Source organism: Podarcis vaucheri, assembly GCF_965113315.1.
Source record: "Podarcis vaucheri genome assembly, chromosome: 6".
Lineage (NCBI taxonomy): Eukaryota > Metazoa > Chordata > Lepidosauria > Squamata > Lacertidae > Podarcis > Podarcis vaucheri.
Window position 1 is genome coordinate 100,301,796 of NC_138764.1, and position 26,810 is coordinate 100,328,605.

The 26,810-nt window shown below is 45.3% G+C and overlaps 1 protein-coding gene across 4 annotated transcripts in view; it reads right to left on the minus strand.

Annotated features, from left to right (window-relative positions):
- MYT1 (myelin transcription factor 1) overlaps window positions 1–26,810 on the minus strand; it is a 175,697-nt gene that overhangs the window by 142,203 nt on the left and 6,684 nt on the right. Inside the window, exon 1 of one of the 4 annotated variants that reach the window (XM_082225859.1) lies at window positions 23,071–23,512. The exons of the other annotated variants lie outside the window; for them this stretch is intronic. The gene's annotated coding sequence lies outside the window, so the exon portion shown is untranslated. Of the gene's footprint in view, window positions 1–23,070; window positions 23,513–26,810 lie in introns of those variants that run through there. 4 annotated transcript variants of the gene reach the window in all.

Sequence of the window (26,810 nt, forward strand, 5' to 3'; positions counted from 1 at the left end):
CGGTTAGCTCAAGGCGAGCTGGTTGTGTCATGTGCCTTCAGAGCTGAGCATGCCTTGTGGTGGTATTCACACCAAGGAAGCAGAAGCGAAAGTGTGGAGAAGATATGGCCAGGCACCAAGGACACAGAGGAAAGATTGCTTTAGAAATCAGATCCTTGTGAATTCCAAAGCTGAAGTTACCTGATCTCTCTCCACTCCACTACGCACAACCTGCTCATGAAACAGAAGTTGTGATCCACCAGATTCTGGAGTTCGTTGGATGCAAGAACACTGTTTGCGGCTCTTTAAATGTACACACGGGACGTGGGTGGCGCTGTGGTCTAAACCACTGAGCCTCTTGGGCTTGCCGATCAGAAGGTCGGCAGTTCGAATCCCCAAGACGGGGTGAGCTCCCATTGCTCAGTCCTAGCTCCTGCCAACCTAGCAGTTCGAAAGCACGTCAACGTGCAAGTAGATAAATAGGTAGCGGGAAGGTAAATGGTGTTTTCGTGCGCTGCTCTGGTTCACCCGAAGCGGCTTAGTCATGCTGGCCACATTACCCGGAAGCTGTACGCCGGCTCCCTCGGCCAATAAAGCAAGATGAGCGCCGCAACCCCAGAGACGTCTGCGACTGGACTTAACTGTCAGGGGTCCTTTACCTTTTAAATGTACACACACACACACACACACAGAGAGAGAGAGAGAGAGAGAGAGAGAGACAGACAGACAGACAGACAGAGAGACATACACACAAACACATTTTGCCCACACAAATGGAAAAACCTATTCTGCTTCACCAAACTTTTTTACAACGTGTACATTAGACCAGTATTGTCGAATATGTGGAGACATATGCCTGAAATGAATGTAATCTTGTTGAATCGTGTAAAAATATGTAGTATGAGAGAGGTCTTTTAAAATTTTAAAAAATATATACTGTATAAATATTGGAAGGTAATGAGGAAGAATTATGGGTAAGCAAAGGTGAAAACAATTCGTCCACACCCATAAATTTTATCTTTTTTCAATTTTTGCAACAACCTTGTAATATAGGCCAGTATTACTATAACCATATTGCTGATCATTTATTATTATTATTATTATTATTATTATTATTATTATTATTATTATTATTAAAATTTGTATACCACCCTATTCCCATGTGTAGGGAGTGGAGAAAGGCTGAGAGAAAGAGGCTGGATCACCTAGCAAGTTTTTGGCAGGGGTAAGATTTGAATATTTCTGATTCACAGGCCATTCTCCTATGCTGAAACCACTTTATGTTCTAATGATGGCATTGTGAAGGAACCAAAACGTCTGTCAAAAAGTCGAGCCCACTTACTGCAGAAGAATAGTTGCACAAGACATTTGTATTTTAAATCAAACAGTGCAAGTTTTTTGATGAGACAATAGACACACCCACAGTACAGATATAGACAGATCAGCCACCCCTTCTTCCTAGTTTTGAGCATCCTCACTAAGCTACAGCTCCCATAATTCATTGTGAGGCCTTGAGAATCGAAGTAGTATTGAGCCAGTGTACTTTTAGGTAAAGTACCTTATGAGAACAGATTCCAGGCACAGAAAAAGGACCTCTACAAACAGACTGTACCACATACATTCAGGAGACTCAGGTGGTAAAGTTATACTTGAAAGACATTATTTCAAGCTGCAGTGTGTGAGTGTGTTGAGTGTTTGAATTGTACCCCATGGGAAAAGCTCCACACATATAAAAATGTAGCCTTTCAGGGAGAAAAGTCTCCTGACATGCTATGCGACATTCAGCAAGTTTTCGGAGGTGGGTTGGGCTTAATTTAATCCAAGCATAGGCAAACTCAGCCCTCCAGATTTGGGACTACAACTCCCATCGTCCCTGACCACTGGTCCGGTTAGCTAGGGATTATGAGAGTTGTAGTCCCAAAACATCTGGAGGGCAGAGTTTGCCTATGGCTGACTCTCTCCTTCCTTGCTGACTCTCTCCTTCATAAAGCCCTTTGTAGGAAACTGAGATTGGCACCCATCAGGGCCAACAGCTCTGTTACATTTTATATGATCACCTATCAGGGGTGTCCCGTTCTGTTTTGCCGCCTGAGGTGAAACAGTAAGGTGCTGTCCCCAGCAGTGGAGCATATGGCCGCGCTACCCAGGGTGGGTGTGCTCCCAAGGGGTGTGGAGTGTGCCCTCACAGGTGCAGGGTAGCTGCTTGGGTGCATAGAGCGGCTTGCGCGCCCTGCAGCCGGGGGCAGAGTGAGCTGCCGATGGCTGACATTCGGTGCGCAGCCTGCCCATGACTCCCCCAGCTGTCAAAATGAGCCGGCAAAGCGGCACAGCTTTCCCCCGATGGCTCGGGGTGGGCTTGGGAGTACGCCGAATGTCACCCCCCTCAGTGAAGACACCGAGGGTGGTCTGCCCCCACCGCACCTCTTCCTCCGCCTCTAGCCGTCCTCTCCACCCCTCTGCCAAAACTTTGCTCATGGCCTCCACTGAGATCTCACCTAAAGCTGCTTCTCCCACAGTGGGAGCAGGGATGGGGCACCTGTGGTAGCGCCACCCCACAGAATTCCACCGCCTGAGGTGGCTGGCTAAACACCTCATGGGCAAACCAGCCCCGTCATTTATTCTGTAATGAAAGGGAGTTGAATTGAGAGCCCAAATGAGAGCCCTTTTATCGTTCTGGGCCATTGGCAGACAAGAAGACAATTTGACAGTGCGTGTCTGATGTGGCGCAAAAGCGTACATGTTTCTCTGCCAGTAAAGTCAGTCCTCTAAAAGATACCATTTTGGGGGTACTGTTTTGTACCCTCCACCTCCACAGTGCTAGGATGCTCATTCCAGGGTTCGCCCTTCCCAAGCAGCTTTGCACCTTTTGCAACACATTTCCCAGCTGCAAACGTACAGGCTGAGCTGGCAGGAATCAATCACGCTTGCAGGCAATGCAATATCCCATGCAATATCATCCCAGTGCCCTCAATACCTTAGACGTCTCTGTACATCTGCACTCCAAAGCCTCTTAGCAATTTATTGCAGAAAGGTTTAAACTCTGATTATTATTCCTCTGCCTCTCGAAAAGTTTCCCTTGACACATTTGAGGGTGTGTCATAATTTTTCAGCTGCTTGGGGTACCCCAACCAACCACCCAAGGTCATGAACCAGGGCCCTGTAAACCAACTTTAAATGCTAAACTATGCAAAAGCCCTGAAATAGTTTTGGAAAAAATGTAATCAGAGGGCATTTTGAAACGGTATTTGGCATTTATTAACTGAAGCCAGAACCCTAAGGGATGCAAAGCTGACCCCTCCCTTTCTGCCTTTGGCTGTCCAGCCATCCCTCTAGCAATTAACAGAAACCTCTCACTTTACATCCCTGAGTAATAGGAAACTACTTTCTCCTCTGCTGATTTCACAGTTTCTGGGAAACCGTTCTGTTTCTCGGGATGAGTTCATCTGTTTCCCACATTTACAAGGCTGCAGAAGGTTCTTCTTTCTTTACTGTAATTTGCCGGTGCAAAGTAATAGTGAATGTCCCTGCAGGTTTATTACTTTGGATCACAGAGTCCCGAGAGATGGTCATTGTGGCCAGCGCTGGATGAGCATGTACTGACCGAAAAGAACCAAGATAAAGTCATTTACCCGCTTTATAGCAAGCCTCGAGCTAGTTCAGCAGAACAACATAATCATTTCTGTGGAGGTCTTATTTATCACGCCTCTGAGTACCAGCCACTGTGAAACAGAAGTGGGGAGAGCTGCTGCACTCAGCTCCTGATTGTAGGCTTCATATAGGCATCTGGTTGGCCTGATTGCAGACCCTCCAAGTGTCCCTCTTTTCCAGGGACAGTCCTGGATTTACAGAAGTCGTCCCAGTTTCTGATTTGATCCTGGAATGTCCCACTTTTCCTTAATAAAAAAATTCCTTCCAGTAGCACCTTAAAGACCAACTAAGTTAGTTCTTGGTATGAGCTTTCGTGTGCATGCACAGGAAAGCTCATACCAAGAACTAACTTAGTTGGTCTTTAAGGTGCTACTGGAAGGAATTTTTTTTTTTTTGACTATGGCAGACCAACACGGCTACCTATCTGTAACTGGAACCACTTTTCCTTGGTAAAGGTAAAGGGATCCCTGACCATTAGGTCCAGTCGTGGCCGACTCTGGGGTTGCGGCGCTCATCTCACTTTATTGGCCGAGGGAGACGGCGTACAGCTTCCAGGTCATGGGGCCAGCATGACTAAGCTGCTTCAGGCAAACCAGAGCAGCACACGGAAACGCCGTTTACCTTCCCGCCGGAGCAGTACCTATTTATCTACTTGCACTTTGACGTGCTTTCGAACTGCTAGGTTGGCAGGAGCAGGGACCGAGCAACGGGAGCTCACCCCGTCATGGGGATTCGAACCACCAACCTCCCGATCGGCAAGCCCTAGGCTCTGTGATTTAACCCACAGCGCCACCCGCGTCCTCACTTTTCCTTAGGATGTCCCTATTTTCATCGGAGAAATGTTGCAAGAGTATAGCAGGATATCCCTATTTCTATTGGAGAAATGTTGGAGGGAATGGAGTTATGCAACCCCCCAAGACAAGGAGATAAGTAACTATAAAACCTTTAGAAGACATCTGAAGGCACCCCTGTGTAGAGGAAGTTTTTAAATGTTTAATGTTTTATTATATATGTTGGAAGCTGCCTAGAATAGTTGGGGCAAGCCAGTCAGAAGGGCAGCAGGACATAAATATGAAGCTGTCCCAGCTTCTGCCCACCTAGCAATTCGAAAGCATACCAGTGCAAGTAGATAGATAGGTACCACTGCAGCAGGAAGGTAAACGGCATTTCCGTGCACTCTGGTTTCCGTCACGCTGTTCCATTGTGCCAGAAGCGGTTTAGTCCTGCTGGCCACATGACCCGGAAAGCTGTCTGTGGACAAACGCTGGCTCCCTTGGCCTGAAAGTGAGATGAGCGCCACATCCCATAGTCGCCTTTGACGGGACTTAACCACCCAGGGGTCCTTTCGCTTTCCCAAATAAGAAAATTGTTGTTGTTATGGAATAGGAGAAATGTTGGAGGGTATGTGATTGAGCAGAGCTTTCTCTATGTTCTTGCAGGTAGTATGGCCAGAGGGGAGTGTTTGAAGGGAGCCTTGTATGCTCTCTCTGTGGGATTTTAGGGTACGGGGCCAGTTTGGAGGATGAGGAGCAGTCCTGGTCTCCACTACAACTTCTCCCCATAGGAAGGAGTAGCTACCATACAGTTCTATGGGATGAAGGAAAATTGTGCATTATTATTCCAAACCTGCCCCCTTGGGATCCCAGCTACTGAGATGCAATCCCACACCATATCTGTCTATTTATCCTCTCTTTCACCTAGAAGAGCTCTCCCAAAGCAGCTTACAACATAGGTAAAAACATACACAAGCATATACAAGGCATAATAATAAACTGTGAAATAACAGCAAGAAAGAAATTTCGACAGCAGGGAGAGAAGTTACAGTAATACAATCCCAATGCTTTGTGGAGTAGATAAATGTTTGTACGTTTGCCTCTAGGCTACAATAGAGGAATGCAGAGACATACCCAAGATTCTGGAGGAAGACATTCCACAGCCTCGTTATAAATAAATAAATAATAATAGTAATAATAATAATAATAATACATTATTTACCGGTATATCTCGCCCATCTGGCTGGGTTTCCCCAGCCACTCTGAGCGGCTTCCAACAGAATATTAAAATACAATAGTCTATTAAACATTAAAAGCTTCCCTAAACAGGGCTGCCTTCAGTTGTCTTCTAAAAGTCTGGTAGTTGTTTTTCTCTTAGACATCTGGTGCCACTACCGAGAAGGCCCTCTGCCTGGTTCCCTGTCGTTGCTGCAAGAGAAGGCCCTGCAACAAACTGTGCCTCTAAAGGCCGCAGAACCCACAAAAAGCCACAGCTGATTAAAGGATGCATAGACATAGACTTCAAGTAACCTGGCCATTTCATTACTTACATTACATATAATGGCCAACACTTTAAATGCGTGACGGTGTGCTGAGGAATACAATGTTAGAAACGGGCATTGATGGATAGACAAATTGTAATTTTTCCAGGTGAAAATATTCCTCTTCAACCTGGCCTTGGGCTGATCCACATTCTATGGCCTTTAAAAATGTGTTTGTGGGAAGTGGGGTTATGGTTTTGTTCTGTCCTTGTCTATATTATGTATTTTGCGTTCTTATTTTGTATTTGTATGCTGCGAAGCGTCCTGAGATCTCCAGATAAAGGGTGGTGTACAAATTTAATATTTATTTTTTTAAAAAAATAGGAGTCCTGTTCTGTCTGCCTCCACCTATGTCCATCTTATGTATCTGTAAGTAAAATGCAGCTGTCACAAAACACCAGGCTCTGGTAACCACTGCCCCTGGACTTCTGAGGCCTACGAAAATATCCAAAAAGCAAGAATAGCGTCTGCCAAACCAAGGCACGCCTACAAACATAGACTTCCCTTGTTCTTAAGCAGAATCAGTTCCTTCAAAACGGGTTGGGGGGGGGACCTGTTGCCCTCCAGACATTGTTGAACTCCAAATCCCTTCAGCCCCAGCTAGCATGGTCAATGGGCAGGGATGATGGGAGCTGTAGTCTACGAGCCCCTAGAGAGCCACTTTTGAATTATGGTGCTGGAGGAGACTCTTGAGAGTCCCATGGACTGCAAGAAGATCAAACCTCTCCATTCTTAAGGAAATCATCCCTGAGTGCTCACTGGAAGGACAGATCCTGAAGCTGAGGCTCCAATACTTTGGCCACCTCATGAGAAGAGAAGACTCCCTGGAAAAGACCCTGATGTTGGGAAAGATGGAGGGCACAAGGAGAAGGGGGCGACAGAGGATGAGATGGTTGGACAGTGTTCTCAAAGCTACCAGCATGAGTTTGACCAAACTGCGGGAGGCAGTGGAAGACAGGAGTGCCTGGCGTGCTCTGGTCCATGGGGTCACGAAGAGTCGGACACAACTAAACAACAAAGAGAGCCACAGGTTCCCCACTACTGCTCAAAAGCACAGGGTCAGCATTAAGTTTTCCCTCCCAAAAAGTCTACTGCTTTCATCTAGCTGCAAAAGCTCTTGCCACTGGCTGCAATCCATACTCTGCCAGAATTTCCCTCCAGGTCCCACCTGAGGAAGCAGGCTGGGCTCAACTGCTGGCAGCCAACGGCTCTCAAAAGCCAGTTGCAAACATCTTCCAGGAATGAGTGCCCAGATTGACGAAGCACCTCCCGTCATTTAAATCAGCAAAAAAGTAGAGGAATTCCTCATCTCTTCATCATTTTGCAGTCATATGGTGGGCATGCACACATGATTTAGCAACCAAATCACATTTATTCACTTGCACACTGCTTTTGGGCACAAGGCAGGTAACACAAACACATGTTCATATCTTGTAATCCTTCCGGAAGAAAATGACCCGCCTTCAGCTTCCATCTCCAGTCATAAGTATGCACTGAAGATGTGTTAAATGTTTGTTTTTAAAAGTAATCTGTTCGCTCGATCATTCCTGTGCCATTAATACTGAATTGACACATATATTTACTGCATTTCTATCCCCCTTTTTTTTCTCCCCAAGAAGCTCAAGGGGGCATACATGGTTCTCCCCACGCTCATTTAACCCCCAAAACAGCCCTGTGATGCAGTCTAGGCTGAGAGGCAGTGAGTGGCCCTAGGTCACCCAGTGAACTTCATGAGTGAGCTAGGATTCTGGTCTCCCAGGCCCTAGTGCCAGCACTCTTAACCACTGCACCACGCTAGCTCAGTCACTTTAATTGTGCAAATAAAAATTGCATTGCATTCCCTCCCCCCCGCCCCATTTTGGCATTATATTGCTTTTATTGTTATGGTTTTGTCTGTGCAGTTTTGGAATTTTCCAACTATAAAGTGGCACGCAAGGTTCTTGAAACAAAAGTCCATCCTTGTGCACCTTTGGAACGTAAAAATAAAAAAATTTCTTCCAGTAGCACCTTAAAGACCAACTAAGTTAGTTCTTGGTATGAGCTTTCGTGTGCATGCACGCTTCTTCAGATACACTGAAACAGAATTTGCCAGATTCTTCTATATAGTGAGAAGGTGGGGAGGGGTATTACTCAGAAGTGTGATGGGAATGGGAGATTGGCAGATAGCTGAGATGAGCCTGTTGACGACTCTTAACGACTGTAATAGGTCTTGCAGGAAAAGGCAAGGTTCAAAGACCTATTACAGTCGTTAAGAGTCGTCAACAGGCTCATTCCCACCACCCTTCTGAGTAATACCCCTCCCCACCTTCTTACTATATAGAAGGATCTGGCAACTTCTGTTTCAGTGTATCTGAAGAAGTGTGCATGCACACGAAAGCTCATACCAAGAACTAACTTAGTTGGTCTTTAAGGTGCTACTGGAAGGAATTTTTTATTTTGACTATGGCAGACCAACACGGCTACCTATCTGCTTTGGAAGGTAATTTCATTGAGTGTTCAGATCATCCACAAACTTTTAAGGCCCTGGAAAGCTACTCTTTGCTTTAAAATCAAAATGACAAGACCAAGTAACAAGGATCGGGGTGGGGAAAAGAATTTAGAGCGCATTTTCCTGGCTAGGAGGGTGCCAAATATCCACAGAGGACCAGCGGTTCCTAACTGCTTTCTACCTTCGCAGACTATTTAATTAACGAGCAGCAGAAGCTGATTAAAGTTAGGGCTGTTGTTGTTATTGATGGGAGGGGGGGCTTGTAAATGGCCGCTTTGTTTTTTAACCCCTTCCTCGCCTCTGCAGGCAAACAGGAGAGCCGACAAGGCGCGCGTACGCCTCTCTGTTTCTTCCTCTTTTTCTGTGTCGCGAACGGACGGATCAAAGAATTAACTCCCCCCACCCCGAAGCTTTCAAAATGTCGGAGCTAAAATGGCAGCTGTTGTGACGCCGAGATACGTTGCTGCTCCCTCTGCTCAGCCAGAACTAATTCGAACAAAGCTGTCTTTCTCCTCCACGTGTAAAATCCCGGCCGTCCTCCCCTCCCCGGAAGAACCGCGCGTCAAATCTTTCCAAAGTCGCTTTTAACTCCCGAATTTGGGAGACGCCAAGCAATTCAGAAAGCAAGGGAAATGGGTGGTCCGGGCTCACTTCGAATTTCCGCAGCGGGTAGGAAAGCGGGGGAGGGGGAGAAACAAGACCATCAAAGAGAAACTGCGTGCGAGAGACCCTCCCCAATTGCCTTGCAAGATGGGAAGTTGAAATCGTCATGAAATGAACGCTTGAGCGGAGGAGAAAGAAACTTTGCAATCAGGACTGGGGGTTGGGGTGGGGGGTTAAGGAAGATGGCTCTTCCTTGGGGAGCCGAGGGGGAGAAACTTTGGAAAAGGAGACTTAAAAGCAAAATAAGGTTCCTGGTTTTTCGCAGCAGCTCCGTGCCGCGTGATGCCCATCGAAGGCAAGCGGAAGCGCCCATAAATTGCAGCGGAGCGGAACAAGACCCGATCCCTTGCAATATATATATATAAAACAGCCAGTAATCACGTCTTTCCGAAGGGATGCTCTGGAAAAATAGGTCGCTCGTGGGCTCTCCGAGCCACGCCCCTTCTGGGCCCCATCTAATGTAACCAAAACGAACTTTTGTTGAGGGCAGAGTTTATGGTTCCAATCCCAAATTGCCTTTTTCATAAAATCATAGAATTGTAGAGTTGGAAGGAACCACAAGGGTCATCTAGTCCAGCCCCCTGCAATGCAGTAATCTTTTGCCCAACGTGGGGCTCGAACCCACAACCTTGAGAATCCTAAGAGTCTCACTCTCTAGTGACTGAGCTGTCGCAACTTGGGCACCATTCAGCCTGCCTCATCTTCACCTCCAGTCTTGCTCAGACATCCATCCTGATGAAGAGTTCCGAGGGATCCGAAAGTTTGCTCACACTTTTGGTGTGGTTTGGGTTGGTGATAATCAAAGATGTTCTATGAACATCTGTAGGGCCACATATTCTTCCACATTCCCAGAGGAATGCTGCTTCACTGAATCTTCTGGAGTTAACTTTTTCCCAAGTAGGCATGCTTCCTAGAATTATTATTATTATTATTATTATTATTATTATTATTATTATTATTATTAGAATTTATATACTGCCCTATACTGGGAGGTCTCATAGAAGTGTCAGGTTGGAAGGGACCCAAAGACCAATCTCCAACCCCCTGGAATTGCTTAGGATAATAATACCCAGCCACTCTGGGTGGCTTACAGAATATATAAAACATAATACTGTAAAGCATCAAACATTAAAAACTTCCACATACAGGGCTGTCTCCAGATGCCTTCTAAATGTTATGTAGTTCTTTATCTCCTTGACATCTGATGGAGGGCATTCCGCAGGGAGGGTGCCACCACCGAGAAGGCCCTCTGCCTGGTTCACTGTAACTTCACTTCTCACATTGAGGGAACTGGCAGAAGGCCCTTGGAGCTGAACCTCAGTGTCCGGGCTGAACAATGGGGGTGGAGACGCTCCATCAGGTTTACAGGGCCGAGGGCGTTTGGTGGCGCTGTGGGTTAAACCACAGAGCCTAGGACTTGCCAATCAGAAGGTCTGCGGTTCAAATCCCCACGACGGGGTGAGCTCCCGTTGCTCGGTCCCTGCTCCTGCCAAAGCACATCAAAGTGCAAGTAGATAAATAGGTACCGCTCCGGCGGGAAGGTAAACGGCATTCCCATGCGCTGCTCTGGTTTGCCAGAAGCGGCTTAGTCATGCTGGCCACATGACCCGGAAGCTGTACGCCGGCTCCCTTGGCCAATAAACCGAGATGAGCGCCGCAACCCCAGAGTCGGTCACGACTGGACCTAATGGCCAGGGGTCCCTTTACTTTTACCTTTACCAGCACTTTGAATATATGTAACATGTGCATGCCCAGACTGGTTCCCCCCTTCAAATAATCACTGGGATCTGGTTGCAGAGAGGTAAGGAGGGAAGACAAGTATTCCGTTTTTGGAGGGGGGGGCACTGCTTGCAGTGGGAGCAAGGCCAGGATGTTGCTGCGGTCAATCAAGTACACGGCGCCCCTTTGCCAACCTGGTGCCCTCTGGAGGGCTTGGACTGGAGCTGTACTCCAAACCAGGTTGGCCACGGCTGCAACAGAGCCTTGGCTTGCAAATTCTCTAATTCCTGCATTGCAAGGGGTCGGACTGACCCCAGATGACCCTTCCAACTCGAGATCTCTAGGATTCTATGAAGTTTGCACTTTCCCTTTCTTTGCTGAGGACGTCAGACGCACGCACGGAGCCTCCCAGCCTCTCTCCCGGGTAGGCTGTTCCTTGTGCGCATCAGCCGCGTGCGCATTCGCTCGTCCCTGTGATCTACGGCTTCTGACCCCAACCGTTGTCTGTTAAGCGCCTCCCTGCTCCAGACCTCCTCGACCCAGCTGATTTCCTCGCCGGGATAAATGTTTGCTCGCTCCTACCCGATTGGAAGTCCCCTGGTCCTCCCGCCCCATAACCTCCCCTTGCTTCCTTTCCTGCCCCGTGATTAGGAAAGGGTTGAAACGAAGTGCGCCCTAGGAAAGCCTGCCTGCCCCGAACTGGTGCCAGGCTCGGACTGCAACTCCCATCAGCCCTAGCCAGCGCAGCCGAGATATAAAAAAAACAACAACACTTTGGTTAAGTCAACTCCTTTCGTCTTGGCATCGCACTTTCATTTAACCCAGCGCAACTGTCACGTCCTGCTGCCTTAGTTTTACTATAGTAGTAGAGAATATCGGAATCGATCTTTATTTAGTTATGCCGCCTTTCCCCCAGAATGCGGACTCGAGGCGGTTCACCAAAATTAAACAAACACGGTTTTGTTTTTTTAAAAAGAGACAAAAACTAATTTGATCCCCTCCCCCTCTTTCCTTTCTCCTCCTGTGATGGAACTCCTATTTGGGGACTTCCCTGGCTTTTTCTGGCCCACGTAGGACCAGTCTGGATAGTTGGCCTTGGTGAAGATTTGACGTTTTCATCCCCAAAAAGTTTTTGATTTGAGTTTCTACTGAAATGAGGCTGCATTTTAATGTTGTACTTTAATCTTGTTTTTAAGTTGTATTTTAATCAATTGTTTTTATACCTGGTGTTAGCCCCCCTGAGCCCGGTCTTGGCTGGGGAGGGCAGGAGGGTATAAATAAATTATTATTTATTATTATTATTATTAAAAATATAAAAACGATGTTATTCAAAACGCGGGTGGGTGGAGGCATTCTGATTATCACTACAGAGTGGATTGTGTGTTTTGAAAACTTCCTTGCAGATCAGATCAGGTTTAGTATTAGCATTAGCATTAAGATCTCAAGTGGTACAGTCCAGAACAGATAATCATATTATTCCTAAAGTGTAGATTAGTTATTGGGACTGGGCTATGCCTGCAGCAAGATAAAACGTTCAAATCTGTACCACCTCAAATTGCAGCTGAGAAAAGTATAGAATCATGGAATCAAATGGTTGGAAGGGATCCCAAGGGTCATCTAGTCCACCCCCCTGAAATCCACCCAGCCTATCATCTCTCATTCATTCTGAATTTGCCCTGATTTGCTTGCATTTTCCCATTCGACATTCATTCACCCCACACCAAACTTTTGGCAGTTACAAAGCCCTCACTTTTCCCCTGATCGCTTTTCTCACTGCAGAAAGTCAGGGTTTTATTATTATTTTTAAAGGGATGTGTGTGTGATTTGTTGCATTTGAGCAACAGAGTGCTTTAATTCACTTTAATTGTGCAAATATATAAATATCCGGTATGCATGTGAATCCCTCCCTCAAGATAACAGCAGTCTGGAGGCAACCTGGGAGTATAACAAGACAGTTATAGGGGGATAGGAATAATTAAGTGTTCTTGAATATTTTGACAGGCGGTACCACCATGCCAAGAAACGAGATAACTCTCCCCTATCTCTGTGATTCCGGTGCACCTTTAGGGTCTCAGCATCCTTTCTTGTGTAACCTGCTTGCTTCCCACCCTCTCGCCCTGTAAATTTGCAAATAAAAAGCTTTTGCTCTCTGGAATGCCCCCACAGCTCTGTAAAGTTGCCCCGGAGCTTCTCATTACATGGGAAAATTAGTGTGTCGTGGGGGACAAAACCAATGAACACGCACACTGGTGTTCGAAACTCAGCGCATGCCTTCAAGGGACTCTTCTGTGTATACTGAAAATTCCTGTAGTAGTACCAGGGACGCTTGAGAGCTGAGGAGAGCCTTTCATATCACCCCCCAGGCATCCGTTTTAAAATTGTTCCATCATCACAGCTTTATGCTGCATTATATAATTTACGGTAAGCTGTTTGGGGGGATAATTTAGATTGAAAGTTGGGGTATAGGAAAAAAGCAACAACCCTAAAAAATAACATTCACTGAAGTCAAACTGTCCAGAAAGGCGCAGAAACTTAGAAATAACTCGACATAAGCAACATTTCCACATTGGTTTCTTAAATACAGACATCCTGCTCTTATAGGAGCAGGACCAAAATCACACCACCACTTTTTTGTGGCTTCCAGCAAGTAGTATTTAGAAGCAATACTGCCTTCATAAAGAAGGCTGATCGCCAAAGAATGGATGCTTTGGAATTCTGGTGCTGGAGGAGACTCTTGAGAGTCCCATGGACTGCAAGAAGATCAAACCTATCCATTCTGAAGGAAATCATCCCTGAGTGCTCACTGGAAGGACAGATCCTGAAGCTGAGGCTCCAAGACTTTGGCCACCTCATGAGAAGAGAAGACTCCCTGGGAAAGACCCTGATGTTGGGAAAGTTTGAGGGCACAAGGAGAAGGGGACGACAGAGGACGAGATGGTTGGACAGTGTTCTCAAAGCTACCAACATGAGTTTGACCAAGCTGCGGGAGGCAGTGGAAGACAGAAGTGCCTGACCTGCTGTGGTCCATGGGGTCATGAAGAGTCGGACACGACTAAACGACTAAACAACAACAACAACCGGCTCCAGTCTTCCTTCAAAAGACTGGTGAATGAAGAGTGGGTCTATATTTAAAAGATATGGCTGGCATGGGGCACATCTCTCTGATTTATTCCCCCCCACCTTATAAATGATTTGTGACCCAATTTTGCAACTCAGTTATGACTAATCTGCTGATTTGTGCATGCCTGGATGCTGCAGAAAGGCCATAGCTCGGTGGTAGAACATTTGCCTTACACTCAGAAGGTCCAAGGTTCAATCCCTGGGAGTGTCCCTTCCCAGAAACCCTGGAGAAAGCAAAAAAAACAAACCCTGGAGAGTCAGCATAGACAATACTGACTCAGTATAAGACTTCTTCCTATTTTCCCATGTTCACAGGATCATACAACACTGGTCCTAAAAGATCTACATTGATCTACAGTATGTTTCCGAGCACAATTCAAAGTGTCGGTGCTGGCCTTTAAAGTCCTAAATGGCCTTGGCCTTGTACAGTGGTACCTTGGGTTAAGAACTTAATTCGTTCCAAAGGTCCGTTCTTAACCTGAAACTGTTCTTAACCTGAAGTACCACTTTAGCTAATGGGGCCTCCCACTGGTGCCGCCGTGCAATTTCTGTTCTCATCCTGAAGCAAAGTTCTTAACCCGAGGTACTATTTCTGGGTTAGCAGAGTCTGTAACCTGAAGCGTCTGTAACCTGAGGTACCACTGTATACCTGAAGGAGTGTCTCTGCCTCTATCATCCAGCCTGGACACTGAGGTCCAGCTCTGAGGGCCTTTTCGCGGTTCCCTTGCGGCAAGAAGTGAGGTTACAGGGAACTTCTCCATTGGGCCTTCTCGGTAGTGGCGCCCTCCCTGTGGAACACCTTCCCACCAGATGTCAAGGAGATAAACTACTATCTGACTTTTAGAAGACATCTGAAGGCAGCCCTGTTCAGGGAAGTTTCTAATGTTTGATGTTTTACTGTAGTTTTATCATTCTTTGGAAGCTGAGTGGCAGGGACAGTCAGATGGGTGACATATAAGCAACAGCAGCAGCAACAATGTCTTTCTAAAGTATCATTGAGCTCCTAGATTTGATTTGCAAAGTGGAAGAGGTGCAAAGGTTCCTCCATCTTCCCTGGGCACATAGCCTCACATTGTGAAGCAAGTTCTATTAAATAAGGCCATTGGCCCAACCAGCTCAGAATTGGCAACAACTCTTTAGGGTTTCAGGCAGAGGTCCTATCTGGAGATGAATGCATGCTGAGCAGCTGGTGCAGACATTATCTAATGGGTTGAAGCTGAACATGTGAACAACTACCATGGAAAAGCAGGAAGAAGAGGTGGCAGGGAAACCATCTGCCTGCCATGCCAAAAAGCTGAAGTTAAGGTTCAACATATCTGGAGTGGCAATGAAATACTATTTCTGTATGGACAAGCACTTGCCGGTCAGGGATAAATAAGACTTTATTGTGGTGGTATGTTTTTCAAATGTGTGCTCGTATATTTTAAATGTATTGTTTCTTATTTTTATGTAGTAATCTTATTTTTTTATAAGGTTGCTACCCACTCGGGGTCTGTGTGGATGAAGTGAATTATCAATGTAATGAATAAATATAAATTCCAGGTTTTGTTGTTTGCTTTATTCCCTCCTTTTTACAATGGGTTGTATTTCTGTGAACCTTCACCGGACAGGCTAAGCTATAGCTTATGACCATTCCACACATTATGTAAAGGAAAATGGGCAACTCTCACTGCTACCCTGGGGCAGGGAGAAGGGAAAAATACAGACCAATAGCCCTGGCTCTGTGATGTTTATATGCATGTCCTGAAGAGTTTCATCTTTGGATTTTTGCAGATTGGCTTCAAACACACAGTAGAAGAGGAGGCCTTGTTCTTGGTCACTTGATAACTCTCCTTAAAAACCAGGTTAATAGAAGCCAGTTCCTCTACATCACTCATCTTAGCTTGCAGGTGACAGCTCCTTGCTTTTCACCAGATTTTCATCATGTCTAACTCAAGCCCCCCTCCCTTCATACATCCCCAATGCTTGTCAAGGTCTTCCTTTGCTCTCTGATAGCCCCAGTGACTTCAGTTTCCACCAAGGCAACACTTTCACAGGATGAAAGAGTTGGTTCTGCAGCACAGGATGCAACTGTAGCATCCCTGACCTGTGACCATCCAACCTCTGCTTGAAGACCTCCACTGATGGAGAACCCATCAACTGCCCATGCACGCTGCTGTCAAACATTAGAAAAATTCTAATCAAGTTTAACTGAATTCTGCTTCTCTGAAATTTCCAACCCTTGAGAGCAACACAGAACAAGTTTGCCCCATCTTCTTGGGTGAGACTGCTCTTCAGAGCTTTGAAGTTTGCTGTCATAGGAATCTGCTTTATGCTGCTGCATCTAATTTAGGATTGTCCACACTGATTGCCAGTGGCATCTCCAACCATACTTGGAGATAGCAGGGATTGAGCCTGGGACCTTCTGCATGCAAAGACGATACCCTTGTCTCCCAGTATTCCTTCCTTTAAAAAAACCCCTCTCTTGACTCAGCAGAGCTCTTATTACACTCTGCCACAGAGCTATGGGCCTTTCCTGGTTAGCTTTGCAACCTTTGCTATTTTGCAAAATGGAGAAGAAATTGGTCTTTTAGGTGTCTTGTGACACCTGAAAAACTAGCAAGTTTATTGTGGCCTGCTTTGTCGTAGGCGTAGTCTACTACCTTCATTATATGCAAGGTCACAATGAACCTCAACAGGCCTTGGCAGCTTGGACTAAATATTCATCTTGAAAAACCTAGAATGCTTTTTGCTCGCAGGGTTTTGGTGGGTGGCAAAAACGGGACACTGTGGAAAAGGGTTCCTTGGCTCAGAGGCCTGAAAGGCAGATTTGGAAAAGTGCCTGCTTTCACACCGTAGTGACCTAGTTCCACCCACTTCCCCCAGTTGTGTCCTGCCGTGCAGACATGAGTCAACTCAACATAGTTCAGTGGGAGAGCCCACGTTTTGCATGCAGAATGTGGCTTCCTCTGCCTGAGATCTGGAGGCCTGCTGCTCGTCAGAGATGGTGGCCAGATGGACAAGTCTGTCGTGGTCTAAGGCATCTCTCTCTGTTTGTGTGTCAGGCCATTTCCCTGCAAACCCATTTCTGTGCAGCAGTCGCTGTACCCTGGCTAAAAGCAGGGACACAATTGTATGGGCCACAATTAAAACTGCACATCAACCATGAGCTCACTGAATGATGCACAAAATGCATTTCTGCTTCTGAAATGCCGGTCACATACTTAGCACCCACTTCACGTGTCCAGTGTAACTTGCCCACATCCTGGCCCCATGATGTTCTGTGGACTTTGCTGCAGATCATTGGTTGCTGCTGATGGAGCCATGAAGAGGTGAGGCAACATTATGTGAATGTGTTTTTTGATGAACTGAGTGGAGGACCATGAGTCATGGGGATGGGGAGAGTGTGTGTGAATTCAGCTTAGTTTGTTTTGGGTTGCTAGTTTTGTTAATGTTGTTAATATAGGATTATGAGTGCTGTAATGCTTTGTGCATTTTATAACATGACTTTTCTTGTGGTTGTGCTTTTCAATCTACTTTCCAAGTTGTCTTGTTAATAGCATTTTATAGAAGGTGGTTATTTTACTGATGATTTGTTGATGGTTTTATGTAATTTATGTTGCAGATGTGATGTTATTTATTGTATGTAAGCCACTTTTTGACAAATGTGTAGCATAGAAATATAAGAAATGAAATGAAATGAGTGTTGTGACATCAGGACATTGGCCATTTGTCTACCATGCATCATGAAAAGAGATGGGAAAACAAAACAAACAGCTTCTCTTTGCAGCGTCAATCCTGTGGTTGACCGCAAACTCAAGCCATTGCTCACAGCAATATAGCCTATAAGAATATTGGCCAACCCTACTTGGTTCTTGAAAAGCAGGGTTGGGGAGCCAGTGGCCCTCAAGATTTTGTTAACTACAACTCTCAGCATCCCTGGTCAATTGCCATGCTGGCTGGGGCTGATAGGAGTTGGAGTCTAGCAGCATCTGGGGGCAACAGATCCTGGGTAGCTCCGTTGCTTAGAGCCTGGATAATGCCAAGGCTGCAGGTTCAATCCTAGTATGGGGCAGCTGTATATTCCTGCATTGCAGGGACTTGGACTACCTGGGCTCCAGGGTCCCCTCTAACTCTACAGTTCTAGGATTCTCACCCCCGTTGTAAGGAATGCTGACATAATTTATGGAAAACACACCGGAAACTTGAAAAGGGATATCTAAGTGCTGAGCACAGTTAGCACCACTGTGTCATAGGGAATAGTATGTCAGTACTTGGCAATGGTTTAAATACTGAAGAACCCCTTTGGAGAGCATTCCATTGGAAGTTTAGAAGGAGGCATAATCCATTACTGGGTTCTCCTTGGCGATTAAGAGGAGGAGGAAAAATAACAACAACAATAAAAACCTTAGCCACTTCCCAGGGGGATAAAATACAGTTCTTCTGCATGGCAGGATCTCACATGAGTGCTGTGTTGGCTTAGCTGCATTTCTGATTACTCTACATAATGCCTTGGTCCAGTTCCCCGGAAGGTCTGTCGAACAGCTAAAAGGTTACGAAAAAACCTTCACAGGAGATTAGCTGATGCTTAAACAACAAGAGAAATCATAAAGTGAGCTCAGATGCACAGCGACTTTGGGAGCGTTCACGTGCCCATGCATTTTGGGAAAGTGTATTGTTGTGAGAAAAGGGGAAATGCTTCAGAAGAGTCTCAGAAGCTATGCAGTCTTAGGAGCAGAAAAGTAAGCAATGTGTTCCTTTCAGTCTGATCCATGACCCAATTAAGCTAACGCTCTTGCATCTGAGCTGATCTCATCCCTCTTTTATCACATCTCATACTATTATTCATAAATGATAATGCCAAGGGCTGCGTCACTGCTTTATTTTCCTCGTTCTCGGTTTTCTGGATTCTTGAGGCCAGTTCCCACATGCAAGGTCATTTGCACAATGGCTGCAGGTTCAGAAACAATTCTTTGCCTGTGTGAATGGGCCTCCATCAACCAAACATTGTGGGCAGAACTTTTGTATCAGCGAGACTTCCATGGAAGAACTTCCCACTGAATTCTACCCTAAAGTGAACAAGATGAGAGCTAATAAATAACAACAGAAAACCCACATTACTAACTGCAATACATAGCAAAATACCATGTAGATTTTGTGAGGTAGGGAGGAAGACTTACACAAGTCAAGAGAGATGATATTGCTTTTTGTCCATTTCTGACACCTCCCATTCCAACTGCCCATTCATTTATTCATTTTGCTATTTAAGCAACCGAACTTAAGGACAGTGCATTCAAATAACTACTCCACTGACTTTTGCTATACCCCTGTTTTCAATGGCCAGCTTGGACATATTTCCCATAGAGAACTAAATCAACTTGGTTCCATGCACTTGGCCTCAACTGAGTTGGGGAAGCTTCTTCCAGATTCACATCTGTTCATATTATAGCAAAGGGTCCCTCATTAGGGATGAAATGAGCTTACACTCAAGCTCTGTGACTTAAACTGCATTGGGAGATCAAGCTGCTTTATCATCTCCTGCAAAAGCAAGTAAATAAATGTATTTACAGCTAGTTAAAGTAAATAAATAAATGTATTCGTAATTAGCTAAAATTAGATGAGCAGCGAAAGGAGAAGAATTGAGAGTCCTAGCCCTTCTGCCAGCTCCCTCTCCTTTCCCACTCCACGTTCTCCTGTCCATTGCACAGGACGTGACTTCAAACAGAGCAAGGGACAAGACCTGTTGTCTTACAACTGGCCTGGCTCCCCATTCTCCTGAACCAGAATAGCATTCAGGCTTGGAGGAGGAGATGAGGAAGGCTTTTCCTTCTCAACCCAGAAAGTAAGTTCAAGATGGAAGAAGAGAAAAAGGTATGAGGTCCACACTCCTTCCTTACTTTCTCCTCTTCCCTAAACTTTCTTTCTTTCTTTCGAGGGAAGGGTAGTGTTGAAAACATATTGCCCCACCCCTATAAACTTGCTGCTCCTCTCAGGAGGTGGGATCCCACTTATCAGAGGCTGTGGAAAGGTATTGACCTCCCAAGTGCAGCACGTAACTTTTCTCCTGGGAAATAATTGCTGCCACTTATTTAGATGACAGGATTAAAGGCATGCACAAGTTCCACGGGAGTGGGTGAGCTAGGATCCAAACCTGCCACCTGTCCCTACTGGTCCCTCTGCCTTTGCCTCCTTTCAGCTGTGTTTACTGACCGGGAGCCATCGGGAACTAAGTCTGCCCCCACTTGCATTGCCCACCCCAGGGTCTGTTTCTTGGTCACAGCTCAGCATGACGGAACATTAGGGAAGTGGGGCAGAATGTCAGGAGCTTAGATAGGAAGGTAAATAGATGGCTCCGACTCAAAGGAATCATCCAATGAATACCCTCAAGTAACCACATGACGCCAGGATGACGTGGCAGGGGGACTATTTTAATATCTGTTAACAATCAAGCAATGGCTCTGTGTGCGTGATCACGCTATGATTTTCCTGCATAGAAAAGTTGCATTTTGTTCCATTGGGGGGGGGGGTTCGGGGGAAGAGCATGCGATTTTGCCACAGAGTTGAATATTCACAGGCATTCAAAAGAAAGAGAAGGAAACAAACCCTTATTGGTTTCTTCCAAGACGTTGCATCCTGGCTCCTTATGTGATATGCTATTTATACTGGTCTAAATATAGATCTAGAGTTGATTAGTGAACCTTCAGCAAAAAACAAACAAAGCACACACACACACACACAACCTTCCCAGGGTTCTCCTGGGGTGAGCAAACTGGCCTGCTTTCACAACTTTGATTCTTATTTTTGCTGGCCAGAGGCTAGCCTTCAGATGTTTATCTGTTCCTCTCCTGTAGACATATGAGATATACACACTCCTAATACACGATCAACAACCTAGCAAAGCCAATGGGAATAAAGCATGCTTAACAAAAGGTTAGCAGAAGGGAGAAAGTACTTTGCCAGCTGCATTTGTAGCTGTGGCATACGCCAGTCTTTTCTTTCTTTCTTTCACAGGTTAGGCGAAGAGCAAAGCAGTCTTGTTTTCCCTGCTGAGTGTCCTGCAACTGCACCCCCCGTTAATAATCTGCCTTCTGAGCAATATGTATGACCTTACAAAAGATACGTGCATACAAGCAAGCACCCAGCAATCTTTGTCTCCAGTTTCTGTGACCCCATCACAGCCATGACAACTCTTAAACTTTAATTCCTACAATGACCCCCTTCCTTCTCTCTCTCTCTCTCTCTCTCTCTCACACACACACACACACATTCTCCTTCTTCTTTTGTCTGCCATTAATTAAAGTAGACATATGGAGGAAGCTGATAATAAGAACAGATGAGCCAATGAGAGAGAGAGAGAGAGAGAGAGAGAGAGAGAGAGAGGCTGGCTGTAATTATTGGAGAGACAGAGAACTTCGCCCAAAGTGGATCTCCAAGAAACCACAAGCAAATGGGACCCAGCCAGAGAGCAAGAACACAAAATTATAATACTTGTGTTGACAGCTGGTTGAGTCATACAGGAACCTTTTCCTCCTCCCCTGGCAGAGGTAGGAAATAGCTGTCATGAAAAACCGTGGGTCATTCCCCAGCTAGTCCAGCCTCCAGCTCAAAACAGGGAATTGTGATGAATGTGAAAATAAACAACCCTTCTCCAGTTCAACAATAGACCTCCCAATGGGAAATGAACAAATGGCTCAGAAACAGACAAAGGCCTCCCATGCTAGTTTTGGTGTAATATCGTCATCTTCTGCTTTGTCAATCTGGTCCTTAAAAACTTCCATTAAATCCTACCTCCTAACAATTGATTAAGAGGTTGAGGTTGCAATCCTGTACTCACCCGGGACCAAGCCCCATCAAAAACAATGGGACTTATTTCTGAGAAGGCGTGCATAGGATTGCACTGTCAGACGTGCATGGGAAAGTCATGGAAAAGGCTCCAAATGAAGCCCCAACTCCTAAATACTTCCTGCCCAATCTTATCATTTCACGGGGGCGGCGGCGGGGGGAGCTGCCTGCAGTGAAATAACCAAACAACCCAAGCAATAAAAGCAATGAAGTATAAAGAGTAAAATATCCCTTTTGTTTCTGGACATTATATATGTGGAAGGGAAGCTAAATTACACAGAAAACCAGAGCCATAAACTAGTAAAACCAGCAAGCACTCCCCTAGTTGTTATTCTTAACGCTGCAAAGTAACTTGACTTCCTAAATGCCTGACACTTTTAAAACAGTCTCTTACTTTTTAACCTTACCCTGTTAATTTTACCCTAGAACATCAGGACAGAACAGTAAAGTCTCCCACTCTTATCACCGATACAGGGAAGGGGGGGAAAGAATTGTGGGAAATAATGGATCTTTAAAATCTTTCCCAACAACAACAACAAATTATCTTCCTCCCGATTCGCACGAGATTGCCAGAAAAGAGAAAGCAAGACCGTAGAACTGCTGTCTGCAACTTCAACCCGAAAACAGGGAATTTCAGCACCATGGACGGCGGTAACTTTTCCGGGAGTGTGTCAAGTAAGGGAACGAAACAGACATTCGGGGCGGTTGCCTCTCCCTCCGCCCGCAATTTTCTCTCTCTCCCTCGCTTTGGGATCCCTCCCCAGGTGAGAGAGTATCAAAGTCCACAGACTAGTCTCTCTACTTTTTTTTTTTAAAAAAAGAAATGCTGGGAAACTTTAAAGGCAGCGAGCAAAAAGGAAAGAAAGAAGATCTCGCCTTTCCACCCCCGTTGCCCTGTCTTCGTCTCTTCTCGCTCTTCCAGTCATCTTTCCACAATTGCAACGAGATCCAAAGCGCGCCCGCGAGAAAAACTCGGCCATCAAAGATCCAGGAACAGGGGGTGGAAAATAACAATAAGCAAATAGGCCGTCAAATACAAAAAGACACCCCTCCACCACGGGGACGGTTCCTCCAAAGCGATCCCTACAGATCAGGGCAACCTCTAGAACTATCCGGATATATATAATTTTTTTCCTCTCTCTCTTTTCTCAAACACTCTCTTTCCCACCCTCCAGAAACCACCCGAAGAATACGACGATCATTGCTTATTAATATTTTCTCCTTCTTAAAAATCAACACATACACAGTTGATAAATATGTGCCTTTTGTCCGCGCAAACAAACAAACAAACAAACACCAGAGCATAACATTGACTTACCTTTGCTCACAGCCTATTGTCTGTCTCTTTTCAAAATGACATCACGGAAAGCAATCATGAAATTTACATGGGGTGGTGGGTGGGTGGAGATGGGGGGGGGAGCGGGAGAGTTGGAAGGTGGAGAGGTTGGAAAGGGGGGGGGAGAGGTGGAGAGGAGAGAGAGCACTTGCTGAAAGCGGCCCCCCCTCCCCACTTCCTTACGCCGGGAACATGCGTGGAAGAAGGTTCGTAGCTTTCAATTAAAACCGCTGATAAGTCTTTAGTGTGTGAACTCTTTAAGCTCGCTAAAGGCAGTGTCTCACTTAATGATCGCTCTCATTAATGGGAATGGCGGGGGGGGGGCGGTGGAAAGGAGGAGGAGGACGTGGATGGGGGGGCGCTCTTCTCCTTCCCTTTGTAAATACACTACCCATCAACCCTTTGGGCTTGCAATATATCTGTTTACTCTCCGAGGTGAAATAAATCTACAGTACAGGAAGGAGGGGAGAAAAAAAAGAGAAAGACATGGAGGTGCTGACTTTTTTCCCTTTGGAGGGGGGTGAGCGTGGGAGGGAGCCCCAGAATATATTTCCCCCTCTTTCCACCACTCCTCGGCTCTAACAGAAGGTGGAAGATCTCCCCTCGGCCCCCCCTCAAAATCCAATCTGATCCATAATTAATATGCAGCATGGGTTGAAAGTCCTTTTATGCAAAGGAGACAAAAGGAGCTGGGAAGGTTACAACTGTCAGCTTAATCCCCCCCTCCACATTTCCAGCCTATGGTACAGTCCCATAATTTCTAATAGCAACAAGCAGGGAATGACAGATGCCCCGGCTTAGCCCAGCTGCAGCGAAAGTACTTTACAATGTTTATTGGTGGTTAGAAAAGATGACCCATCGCCATAAAGAACAGGGTGGGGAATTCACGACCAGAGGCAAGTTGGGAGACTAGCAGTGGTTGAGCTAATATATTGAAAAGTCCAGGAGTTTGGCTGGATATGTCCACACACAACACAACACAGCATACACTTCCCATGCAGATTATAGTAATTTTGGAGTTGCTGCATCAGTTAAAAAAAAATCTGCAAAGTTTATCCAGATTAGTAAAAGGGAAGTTTGTTCTTGTCTTTACCTCCTTCCACCATCAGATCCACCTTTCTCAAAACAAGTACTCCTTTCCTCTACTAGAGGGCTTTAGGAATTTGGTTGCCTTAGAGGGAGCAGACTGGATCCATGAGGCACAGGGAAGTTCTCCCTCACAAGCCCAATCGAAATGGACAGCAGAAGCAAAAGAGCATTGTTCAATAGGGCTTTGGCAAAAGAATGTCTCAGATGGATTGGGTCCCATTTCGATCTGTGTGTCTGTGTTTTAGGTTTCCTGTCTCAGGAACCCAAATTTCCTTGGCTGGACCAGGTTGTAGGCAATGTTTGGTTCTAAGAAATGTGGCACAGATGTGTGTGTGTGTTGTGTAAATATGACTCTGATGTCATATTTGATGGATTATGGTTGAGCCAGCCACTATCCTTGATCTCAGTATTGAGTGGAAGAAAAGTCAATGCCATATTTTTATCAGAACAATGCCTTCAAAGTTCTGGTGAGTCTTGTTAAAAACACAGCATCAAAAGAGTCCTAGCAAGCTTGTTGTGAAAGGCTTCTGAACCACTTAGGAATATGTTTAGTGATTTATGTAACAAATGGCCCAGAGAATGGATATGTCACTGGGCTTGAACTTTTGGAGATTTGTGTTTAAATACCTTCTCTGCCATTGTCTTATTTGTTTGGCCTTGGTCAAATCTCTCTTGGTCTCACAACTGTGATAAACTAGTTCAAAGAGCTGTTGTGAGGGAAAGGCAAGTTAAGACTCTAATTCTGGTTAAGGTGATATCAGTGTGTTTGAGAATGAGAGCTGGTGTAATGTGCAGTATTGGCTCACATTTAAAGCCTTAGCCACAAATTCACTAGTTAAGTCTTGGCCAAGACATTCTAATGGCCAGGGAGATTGCGATTCAGCCTCAGCTCCCTGAGTAAACTCTGATCATATGGGTAACTACAGTTTGGTGAAAATGGACTTGTGGGGCAAATTAAGACCCCTTTGTTTTTCCTTGTCTTAGTGTCAACATTTTGACTTAAAGGGGAATCAAATATGCTTTGTTTCATGCATGAGTTAAATTCTAGGAATTGGTTAACATCTGCATATTACAATTTTTATTATTACTACAAATTATTACCCACCCTTCACCCTAAGGTCTCTGGATGGGTTACAACAATTAAAACACATTTTTTAAAACAATAACAACAACCCCCAGTTAAAGTTAAGTTGTTACACAATGCTTGTTATTTGATTCTTTCCTCAGCATGGAATGCCCATCATCTAAACATGTGAACTATCTCCCTTGAAAAGTATTGTGCTTTGATTTTGATCGGATGATATGAAAGTCCTATCATTTGACAGGCCCTGGCTCACACATGCAAGCCAACACTTGAAGGTACAGTCAGCAAGTCATCAGTATGCATGTGTGAATTAGCACCAAGAGCCTGTAGGGGATATCTGGAAAGCAAATTCCTACAGCTAGCCAACCTCAAAGACCTGGTTCTTACACATTGTCTGTATGAATCCTGACCATAGTCAGACTCAGTGACCAATTCTTGAAAAACACCATATACAACATACACACATTTTCATTGGAAGAGCACAAACACAGAACCCCAGAATTCTGTCTGATAAATGTGCATACTTGTAAACTGTAAGAGTGTCACTGGAGATCCTTGGCTGTTGTCCCTTTATAAAGTCATGCATGCCAAAAACTAAACAATTGCTGTTGGGGTGTTTTCCCATTTTGATACCCAGACAGTGAATCCCACATATATAACTCCATGAAATAGACTATTGGAATTCCTATTTTACAAATCGGAAAGTAAACTCATTTTCCCCACCTGAATTGGAGTTGAAACTTAGATGTAAGTTGGATAGAGCAGTAACTTGCATAATCAACTCTGCTACCTTTATATTGCAACGCCATGCTTGTTTATTCAGAAGTTGGTCCAACTGATGTCAATGGAACATCAAGGTAAGTGTGCTTAGGATAACAGTCTTACTTAGAGCACTAGTATGTGTGTATGTATGTGTTGATGGGATATCAGAAGTCTTCAAGACACCATCCCATCAACCTTATGCATAGAAAATAGAATCTAGCAGCTGTACACACACACACACACACACACACACGGCTTAGACCATGAGTCTACAACTATCTACTTCAACTAGCAGGTCTTCAGGATTTGAGGGAAACCTTCCAGCAGCCTCTGTTGCTTCTAGGTCAGGGGTCAGCAAACTTTTTCAGCAGGGGGCCGGTCCACTGTCCCTCAGACCTTGTGGGGGGCTGGACTATATTTTGAGGGGGGAAATTCCTATGCCCCACAAATAGCCCAGAGATGCATTTTAAATAAAAGCACACATTCTACTCATGTAAAATCACACTGATTCCTGGACCGTCCGTGGGCCGGATTTAGAAGGTGATTGGGCTGGATCTGGCACCCTGGTCTTAGTTTGCCTGTCCATGTACTAGGGGGAGAAATAGTGAATAGAACCATCTATATACAAAGTCCATGCTCTATTACTCAACTACAGCCCCTCCCCAAACAGTAAGGCAATCTATTTCCCCCAGGCAGGGTTTGCCCAATACAGTGGTACCTTAGTTTACGAACTTAATCCCTTCCGGAAGTCTGATCTTAAACCAAAGCTTTCTTAAACCAAGGCGTA